Source organism: Microplitis demolitor, chromosome 9 (genome assembly GCF_026212275.2).
Source record: "Microplitis demolitor isolate Queensland-Clemson2020A chromosome 9, iyMicDemo2.1a, whole genome shotgun sequence".
Taxonomy (NCBI): domain Eukaryota; kingdom Metazoa; phylum Arthropoda; class Insecta; order Hymenoptera; family Braconidae; genus Microplitis; species Microplitis demolitor.
In genome coordinates, this window is record NC_068553.1 from 7,822,271 (window position 1) to 7,832,438 (window position 10,168).

Genomic DNA, 10,168 nt, shown 5'->3' on the forward strand with positions numbered 1-10,168 from the left:
CAATTTATTGCCATAAAATAAACCATTTCCATTGGCATAACTGGATATCCACATAAATAATATTCTTACGTTTACACTCCAATAGAATCTTATCCACCACAATTGGATTATCCTACTTTATAATTGGTATTGGTTTGTAAAAGGACTTACTGCGACAAAAGCACAATAGATTCCAATATAATTTTTTTTTTATTGGAATCTATTGGATATTTTCAACAGGGAACTGGTTATATTTATATATGATTAAATGTATTATCTGGATCTGTTTTATTCAATAAATAAAGAGATAGTTGAAGAATTGTGAAATGTACAATCGAAATGATTTATAATATTGTTAAAGTATTCTTAACAATAGCTTCGAAAAGGTGAGAACGAAGTTAAGTTTTTATATTGAGCCTGACTGCTCTCGATGATTCTATCTTTCAGACTGACTTCTCTTGATCGAGAAAAAACTAGAGTAACTCTTATCAATACGTTTGGGCATCAGACCCGCGCATCGATTCATATGGAGGGGTCATTCGAGATAACGCATGTTCTCGAATGATCCATTCTAATATTTATTGAAAATACCTAATTCTCACGATCTCTCCACTTTTATTACTAACAAATGAGTCACTTATCTATTAACAAAAGTTATCTTAAACAAAATAGATGTTTGTGCAGCTGCACGTCTCGAGGATTTACTCGAGGCGTCAGCGCTTATTTATATTTGAAAAAATATAGAGAAATAACTTTATCAACTATTACTCATATCCTTAACGTTCAAATATCTTAAATAATATCATTTTATTATTATATTAAATTATTTTATACAGTTAATTAAATAATATGGAAATTACTTGGTTATCGATATTCGATATAATTAGTTAGATTTCAGGTCGGTAATTAGAGAAGTAAATGCCCACGTCATCTGACGTACAGGCTGGGACGTAACAGAAATCTGGAATGTCTTTATCAGTGGGACTGTGAGAGGAGAGATCTCGTTTACAGTCTTTCGAAATAGGATTGTCTCACTCTTGTCCGGGTTCATTTTAAGGTTCGATAACTTATAACAATGATATTTTTCATTAACTATTTTAGTTAGTTTGTCTTGTATAATTATTATCTTACTATCTGCAACGTATACTACTTCATCATCTGCGTATGCTCCACTATGAGTATTATTATCTGAATTAAGACCAAATTTATTTAGAATTTTGCTTGTGAAGATGATGAATACTATTAGTGATATTACGGTCCCTTGCTGGAGTCCCTCTAATATAGTAAATATTAATGTTGATAGGTTGACACCATCCCAAACGATGAAAGATTTTCCGTGGATCATATCGTAGATCAGCAAGATTAGAGTCACAGGAAAGTTCAGTTGTATTAAGACATAAATAAGGCCGTTCAACCACATCGAATCGAAAGCCTTTTCAAGATCTATGAGTGCGGTACCAACTAGCTTACCATTTGAAAGATGTCTATTGATATCAGATGCAAATTTATTGATTGCATGGACAGTAGAGTGTCTTGCTCTAAATCCATATTGTTAACCTGGAAGAATATTATTTGCATTCACGTGGTTCATGAGTTGGGTCTTGATTAGTTTTTCAAAGATTTTACTAATAATGACTGTAAGACTAATTGGCCTGTAACTCGCTGGTTTGGAGTGATCTTTATCCTTTTTCTTTATTGGTATGACCTTGGCTTTCTTCCATCGAATCGGGTAGTAAGAGTGGTTGAAACAATTGTTAAATTTTATGGTATAATCTTTGATAACTGAAGTTGGTAGATGTTTCAGAACTATCATCGGTATATTGTCTATACCTGATGATGTTTTATTTTTGGCTGTCTTTAGAGTGAGGGATACTTGTATGCACACTGTGAAAAATTTCCAACAAATTTTAGTATGGGTGCATTGTAACCCCGGACCATAAGAAAACTGGTACAAAATTTACAAGTATCCCATAGTAAACGGTATGCGCAGACGAAACAATTGGGACCTATGCGCATACGTTTACTATGGGACACTTGTAAATTTTGTATCAGTTGTCTTATGGTCCGGGGTTACAATGCACCCATAGTAAAATATAATGGGAATTTTTCACAGTGTATGTATGTAAAAAATTCGGTGACACCTGATTCTGTGTTGGGTAATGGGCTGGATTTGTATTTAAGAAGTTGGTATGTGTGTGGTTGAATCTTCTAAGGCTATCTCTTCTTGATTTTATGTCATCTGCTGCTGCATTTGCCAAGTGCTTGATGGGTGTGCCTAGATTTGTGTGTCTCGGTGAGTTGATGGTTTCAAAATATTTACCAATCATGTTCAATTTTATAATCGGCTGCTCAATGATGTAATTGTTATTATTTTCTGCTGGACTGGTGTTATTCAGCGCGAGGTCAGAGATTAGTGGACTATTTTTGTTGATTTTCAATGTATCTATACGTGGCGGTTCTTTATTTCTGAAATGTTTATTAATGTTCGGAAAGAACTTAGCAGAATCTCTATAATTAATATTTTAGGCCAAGTCTTCCCAGTATGCAGTTTCACCCCGAGTGGAACTATCGCCGCCATTTTTATGACTTAAAACACTATTGGCGTCCCCAAAAAGCTCGGAGATAAGTGAACACTATGTGACAAATGATGGCGAATGTATGTATTGGCTTGTCTTATATCCTTAGTGATTATAAGTGGAGGTAACCCATATGAATTGGGGAGAACTTGCGTCCCACCACTTATCTTACGCAAGCAGTTGACCAGAGCTGAAGTCTGGTACCATGGGGGACCCATTCCAAGCCCCACTTCGACCAGAGTCTCTTTATTTCCTGAGATGGGAGGAGTGTTTGGGTCCATGTGAGGTCGGACTCGTGGTGGCTGTGCGTGAGACACTCACATGCACTGCATTCCTAATGGGTAAGCTAATTTGTATGCAGTTTCAGAGTTTCTAAATTCAATTATTAACTGCTTGTTCACCATCTTTATTACTGCTTTAACTTGTTCTTTATTATCTTTATTTTTAAACAGTTCAGCCACTAGCGCTGATTTATGCTTATGGAGCTTAGTGATTTTGTGGTTGACGTACTTTTGACAGCCCTTCTTGATATTATCTTTAAGTATGGGAATTGTGGCAGATATCGCGTCCTGTATGTGATTTTCCAGTTTCAGTATATTGGTGTCTATTTTATCTATTGTTAAATTTTTATCATGAGGTAGGTGTTCGGTAATATTGTCTTCTAAGTAATCAGAAAACCTGGTCCAGTTGGCTTTTTTGTAATTATATCTTGCCGTTGGTGGTGTTGGATTTGCGATCTCTTTCAGAAAATTATTGCAGTCTATTATGAAACTGATAGCATTATGATCACTATCATACGGAAGAGTGATCAGTTTTCCATTTATTAGTCCACTTAGAGTGATTCTGGAGTCAGCCAAACAGTGGTCTAGGAATGAATCAGCACTTTCGGGAAGGTTGGCTTCATCAGTGTGTACAAGGCAGTTTTATTTCGAATACCAGCATCTTCAACCCAATTGTGTCGTAGGACGCCTCTTTCGTTTTTATTTTTGTCACCCCAGATGGTGTTCCTTGCATTCCAGTCTCCAGCCATAATGAAAAATATGTTATCTGATCTTAATTTGAAGTCGTCATATGTTTTGTCGAGCTCGGTAATGAAAGATCTTTTGTTGTTACATACTGCGTAAATACTGAATATATATTATATGTTATTGGCATTACCTTGGATTTTTATGACAGTGTATTCAATTATTTTATTTGATGCTGCATTTGGATATGAAATATATGCAAACTTTATTTTCTTGTTGATTAGAATAGCTGTGCCTTCGCCTCTTTTGGAGTCTGGTCTATCAGTTCTTATGAAAGAGTAATTTTGAAAACTTAGTTTATGTCTATTGTTGAGTTTTGTCTCAGAGATAAGGGCTATATCAATTTTATTTGTATTGATAAAGTCTTCTAGATCATGTCTTTTTTTGTTTGTTGCTATTGAGTTGGTGTTAATTGCAGCTATTTTCAAGTTGCTGTTTGAGGAATCACTATTTTCCTGTCTGTCGCTTGAGTTGTATGGTGTTTGTTGAGATGTATTATTCATTATCGAAAGCAGATAGTAGAAATTCAATTTTTCTTGAATTATCAGTAATTTTTTTGTTCATTTCCGTAAATTGTTCTTTTAAAATGTATAGTATACAGTTTTTAAATTGGGTCAATGTTTCTTCAATTGAATTTAAATTATTACCGTTATGTTGAGCTGGGTTATTACTTGGAGGAAGTCTTGGAGCATCATCTGGACTTTCAATGGCATTGAATCTTCTTGGTAGCGGTGAAAATGTACTATTATTACTCGTGATGTAAGCAAAAGAAAAATTTGGATTAACAGTCATTGTAATTTTGTTTGTTTTGTTTGATTTTATATGTTTTCTCAGGTCAAGAGTTTGGTTTTTGATAGCTTGTGCCATTAAGAGATATGGGCAACTTTTATTTCCTTCAGGACCAGGGATATTTTTTTATCTTTTTTTGGAGTATAAGAATAAAATTGTACCTTATTATTTTGTAAAACTTCTTTAATTAATTTGTATGTTTCTATTTTCGGGGTATTTACTGTTATATAGTCCTTGTCAGTGTGTCTAACCCAGAACTCGCCTTCCGGGATTTTTCCATCGATGATTATTTTTATTAAAGCCTTCATATTTATGATATAGACATGGATTTGTGGTGGTCTGGATTTTGGTTTGAATGCACTGTTGGCATTTTGGTTTAAGTTGAAGTTGTTTTGGTTTTGAGGCTGATTTGGTTTGGGGCTGTCATTTGATTTATTGTTATTTCCTTGAGTTTGATTCTCCTGCCCCGTGGAATCCGAATCGTCATAAATCATGTTATTCGAGAGTGGGTCAAAACTATTCGAAGTGCTTGCAGCTTCGCCATCTGGCGGCTGGCTTGATACAGTCCGTTTTCGAACATATTTTCGCGGGGTTTTGAACTTACCCGTCTTATTGGTATCGGGAATTTCTTCGGTGCTGCCATCTTCATGGTGGTTTGGCCCAAAAGTGGTCAAGATGGGCCGGGCAAGCATACATCGACCTTTTCGCGGTGCCACCATAAGTACCGCAAGGGAAACTAACGATGTCACTGCCGATCCAGAGGGACATTACTGTGTTTTTGGGAAAGAAAGAAAGAAGGAAAGAGCGGTAATCTCTCAGAGAACCGACTCAAATATCCAAGGGTTCGGGATACATACATACATATATACAGTGGTATAAAATACCAAACGAATATAATTGTTGGGCGTTCGTGTGCGCGCACCCTGGAGTAAGTGAATCAGGAAATAAACTAAGACGTCATGTCGCTTACTTCGTCTAAGCAACTTATGACTATCGAATACCATCCCTTGGGCACAAGATTTGACTAAGGATCAGTCAAAAAAAGTACAAAAGTACAAAAGTACAAAAGATCAAAAAGCTGAATGAGTGTTCTCATACCCTAGAGCAGCTCGAAAGCCGGTGGACCGCAGGGCCAAACTGGCTGAGAGCAGTGCTCGCATGGAAAAAGCCCAAGAAACTCAGACATCAAACTGTAGTTTAAGGTGTTAACCTCGAGGTCAGGGACTTCGATTCTCACTACTTACGGGGCGATGGTTCGGATAGTCCCGAGCTATGACCACTTAGGTCCATAAGTGGACGGCTACGTGGACAAGGTAACTTAGCTGATATAGGTTTCAAAAGCCGGAGTACAAGCCGGGGTCCTTGAGAATATGAGTTTATGCTGGATCTTGAAATATATATAAGAGTTCAAAACTCTCAAAGGGGGCAATATAACTCTTCCTAATAAGACCACAAGGGGAAGAGAATTGATGCACTAGGGTGTGTGCGCGCAGATACCCATAAGTCAATGAACAACCATGTTCATTTAAATTTGGCCAAAAATTTCAAAAATCTCAAACCATATATGATCCTCAAAAAGACAGCTTTGATTGGTTATCAAAGTGAAGTGTAGTCCAATCTTGTGGGCCAAAGCGCTACACAAGCTTGAGTGACTACACATGCGATAGCGGAGCAAAGACTCCAAAGAATACTACGATTCCGTGAACTCAAGGAAGTTACACAGACCTGAGATGGTATTCACTTGAACGTAAAGAGGCCTAAAAACCTCGTATAGTACCACAACCTTGTGGACCCACTAGAGTTATACAAGCCTGAGCGGGTACTTCTCAGTCGTCCCAAATCTCTTCCTTAGAAAGATCAACCTTTAGATGTGTTAATTTGGATGTGTTATAATTTGTACTTGTACAACGCTGCAGACCTTTGTTACCGAAACTACGAGCAGGAAGTAATGTTGTAGGATGTAACAGCCTGTGTGCGAGTAGGATTCCAACGGGACGGAATTCGAAAGGACACCGGCTTGGGGTGGTAGCCCAACGCTGCCAACCCCTAAAAGTGATGCCAATCACTCAAAAATCAATGGAAACTTGAATGATCTGTCGAATATATACAAAAGTGATAAGGCCTTCTCTCTTCGGGGAAGCGGGCTTTTCACTTTAATCGATTTTGAAGATATAAGTGATTAACTAGCTTCATGGCCTGCAACATGAGGCGAAAATTTTTCACTTTAATCGATTTTGAATGATTGATGATTATGAGTGGACGAATGGTCTTGTGATCCTGGGACCCAGGGCCATTTTTTTCACTTTGATCGATTTTTTCGAACGCAATGATAGTCAAAAACTATCATATGTCGACAGTGGACTGATGCCACTACAAAAAGGCCCAGGCCCTGTAAAAATTTTTGATTATCATAAATTTGCGAAAGCAACAAGTATAAAATTTTTCAGGGGAAACTCGTCTAAGGTATCAGTCCCAGACAAACCTAACCCTCTATCCTTCCCCCTCCAAAACACTAATTATGCGTTTCTGTTTCACAGGTGGCAGCAGTAACACTAATTTAAACTTTCCCCCCTACAGGTACATCCAGGAGTTTAACGACTCAAATAGCTAAAACAAAAACAAAACAAAAACAAAACATGGCAGTTCACTCTCTTGAAAAATTATCCGCACTAATGGACCGGCGTTCGGATTGTGCGGGACCGGTCCTCAAGGGAGAGGAAGGTCATGGCAATAACCAAACTGGGAATTCTACGACATCATCATCGTCAGCAACGACAACCAACACCACGCTCGTTCGAAGGAGTGCCAGAGTGGCAAGCCGTGTTTTTGCTACCAATTTGATCGCTAAGCCCCCTGGTACCCCCGCAAATAATCGTCGGCACGAGAATCGGGAAACGCGGACGCGCACGGGTAAAATCACGCGACCAACTGAGTTAGAAAACGCGAAACGGGAAACACCTAAAGAAAGTTCATTAGCAGACGGGAAAAATTGTTCGCGGGGCACAAACCGACGTGAGTGTCCGGGGTCGAGTGACTTTGCCCACGGTGGGCTCGCAACACAAAGAGAAACGGTAGATGGGCTCGGTACGCGAAACGAAATTCCCCCCCCCCCCCAATTCGACAGAGAGAGAAGGAGGAGAAAGAGGATTTAACGCTAACGGTCTTCGAGTCTTGCAAGTAAACTTGCGAAACGATAAGGCGGGAACACTGGAGTCAGGTGCCTTATGGGAGGAGGAACGTATTGATGTCCTTCTTCTGCGAGAGCCGTATGCAGCGATGAATAACAAGTGCTTTAGAATACCTGGTTTTTGCAGCAATGTACAAATTGCTGCTACAACTGGGGAAAGGCCATTTTCGGCCATTTGTTTAACAAACCCGAAATACAAGATGATTCACATCTCTCAATTAAGTACAACACACTGCGTATGCGCTCAAATTGTGGGTCCAGGCATTTTTCTCTACGTGGTATCGTCATACTTCCAGTGTCGCGAAGAAATAGAAATTCACATCACGTAACTAGAAAAGGTAGCGCAGGCATTAAGGGGAAAAAAAGTATTATTTGGGATGGACGCGAATGCTAGGTCTATTAGATGGGGGTTAGAAATAAACGAGAAAGGAGAGAGATTGGAAGATTTTATAGACGATTATGGGTTAGAAATTCTGAACAAAAAGAGGGAGGGTCCAACTTTCTCATCAACCTCAGGAGAATCATATATAGATGTCACCTTAGCTACCCCAAAACTTGCACGGTACGTACAAAACTGGTTTATCAAACGCGAGTGGGTGCAAAGTACCGACCACTATGCGATCGAGATCAGCCTTGGAATTCCAAGAGACCGGGAGGGCCTCGATGAGGCTGACCCCAAGCGTTTCAACATTGCGTTGGCCGATTGGGAGAAGTTCGACGAGAAACTACCGGAACTCGCAAGAGTGCATCTTGAAGGTCTGGCGCTGGAATCGGTCGAGGATATGGAAAGGTATGCAGTTGCACTCACTAAAACAATCATAGAGTCATGTGAATTTGCTATCTCGCGGAAGAAGCCGCACAAGAAATCGTACCCGTGGTGGACCAGAGAACTAACGAGAGAAAAGAGAGTGGTATACAAAGCTAGAAGGAGATACCAGAAAGAGATAGAAGAAGGCGTAAGGACAGAACTCAAAAAGACATATTTGACAATTTGTAAGACGTACTCAAAACACGTAAAAAGACAGAGAGAAAACAGTTGGCGAGAGTTTGTCACGTCGAATGGTAACAAGGAGCCCTGAGGCATCGTTTACAAGCTCCAGGCAGACAAACACCGAGTTAACAGAGTGCTCACCACACTCCGGCGTGACAGACAATCGACAGAAAGCTTTAAGGACACAACTAGCTGCTTTCTTAAGACACACATTGTAGACGATAATCCAGAGGAAGAAACGGAAGAGCAAATAACAACGCGAGTAAATTCAGAGACGCCACCAGACACCGCGGACGCCGATTCATTTACCCCGCGCGACCTCTACAAAATTTTAAAGACCCTTAAAAATAAAAAAGTACCCGGAACAGACTTAGTGGAGAATGAGGTGATGAAAAAGGCGGGAGTAATTTTGTCAGGGGAGTTCTTACAACTATATAATAGATGCTTAGAGTTAGGAGTTTTCCCAACGTCATGGAAAGAGGGTGGGATTATCATGCTCCTTAAGAGTAGTGACAAAGACGCGAGTGACCCCGAATCATACAGGCCAATATGCTTACTTTCGGTAATCGGGAAGGTATTTGAGAGGCTAATTAAGTCGAGACTTACCACCACAGTCTTAGCTGGGGATAAGATCTCCAATCAACAATTTGGCTTTATGGCCAAAAGGTCGACTGCAATCGTTGAGATGCGTCGCTTGCTAGATTCGACAACAGATAATCTGGCAATCGGACTTCTCTTCGATATTTCTGGCGCCTTTGACAACGTGTGGTGGCCGCGAGTACTCGAAGGATTGAAGAAAAGGGAATGCCCCATAAATGTTTATAGAGTAGTTCAGAGTTACTTTGAAGATAGGAGAGTCTCACTGTCATGGGGATTTGGAAAAGAGAATAAAAAGCCAACAAGGGGTTGTCCACAGGGATCAGTATGAGGGCCTTTATTTTGGAACATTATGTTCGATGATTAGCTTAAAGAATTAGAGTCAACAGAACACGGGAGTAAATTTGTAGCCTATGCTGACGACCTCCTCGTCATCATAGAAGGCACCTCACGTGCCGATATTGAGAGAAAGGGGCAAAGGACAGTAGACTCAATACTGGAATGGTGTTGTTCCGCGAAACTTCCATTGTCGGAGTCCAAGACTGAGGCAATATTCCTCAAAAGAGAGCACACCCGACGCGGTCCACGCAAGGACAAAGGTCCGTACCCCTATGAAGCGAAAAGACAGAGAAAGCCCAAGTATGATTCAAAGCCACCGAAAATCGTAATAGGTGAAACAAAAATAGCATTTAAAAAGAGCGTTAGATACTTAGGGGTACACATCGACCAGGGCCTCAAACCAACAACACACATAAAGACAAGGCGCGCGAAATTAGACAAAACTTTTGGTCGTCTACGCCATCTCGCACGGACTGAATGGGGACTGCGCTTTCCGGCTATATCCACTATCTACAGGGGCTACTTCCTACCTATTGTCACTTATGCGGCAGCAGGCTGGAGTGACCTGTGTGGGGTAGAGGAATGGAAGGCTCTTAGGGCCCTGCAACGTCAAGCCCTGATTACGATGACGTCTTCATACAAGACGGCATCGTATGAGGGACTTTGTATAGTTGCGGGGGCAGTG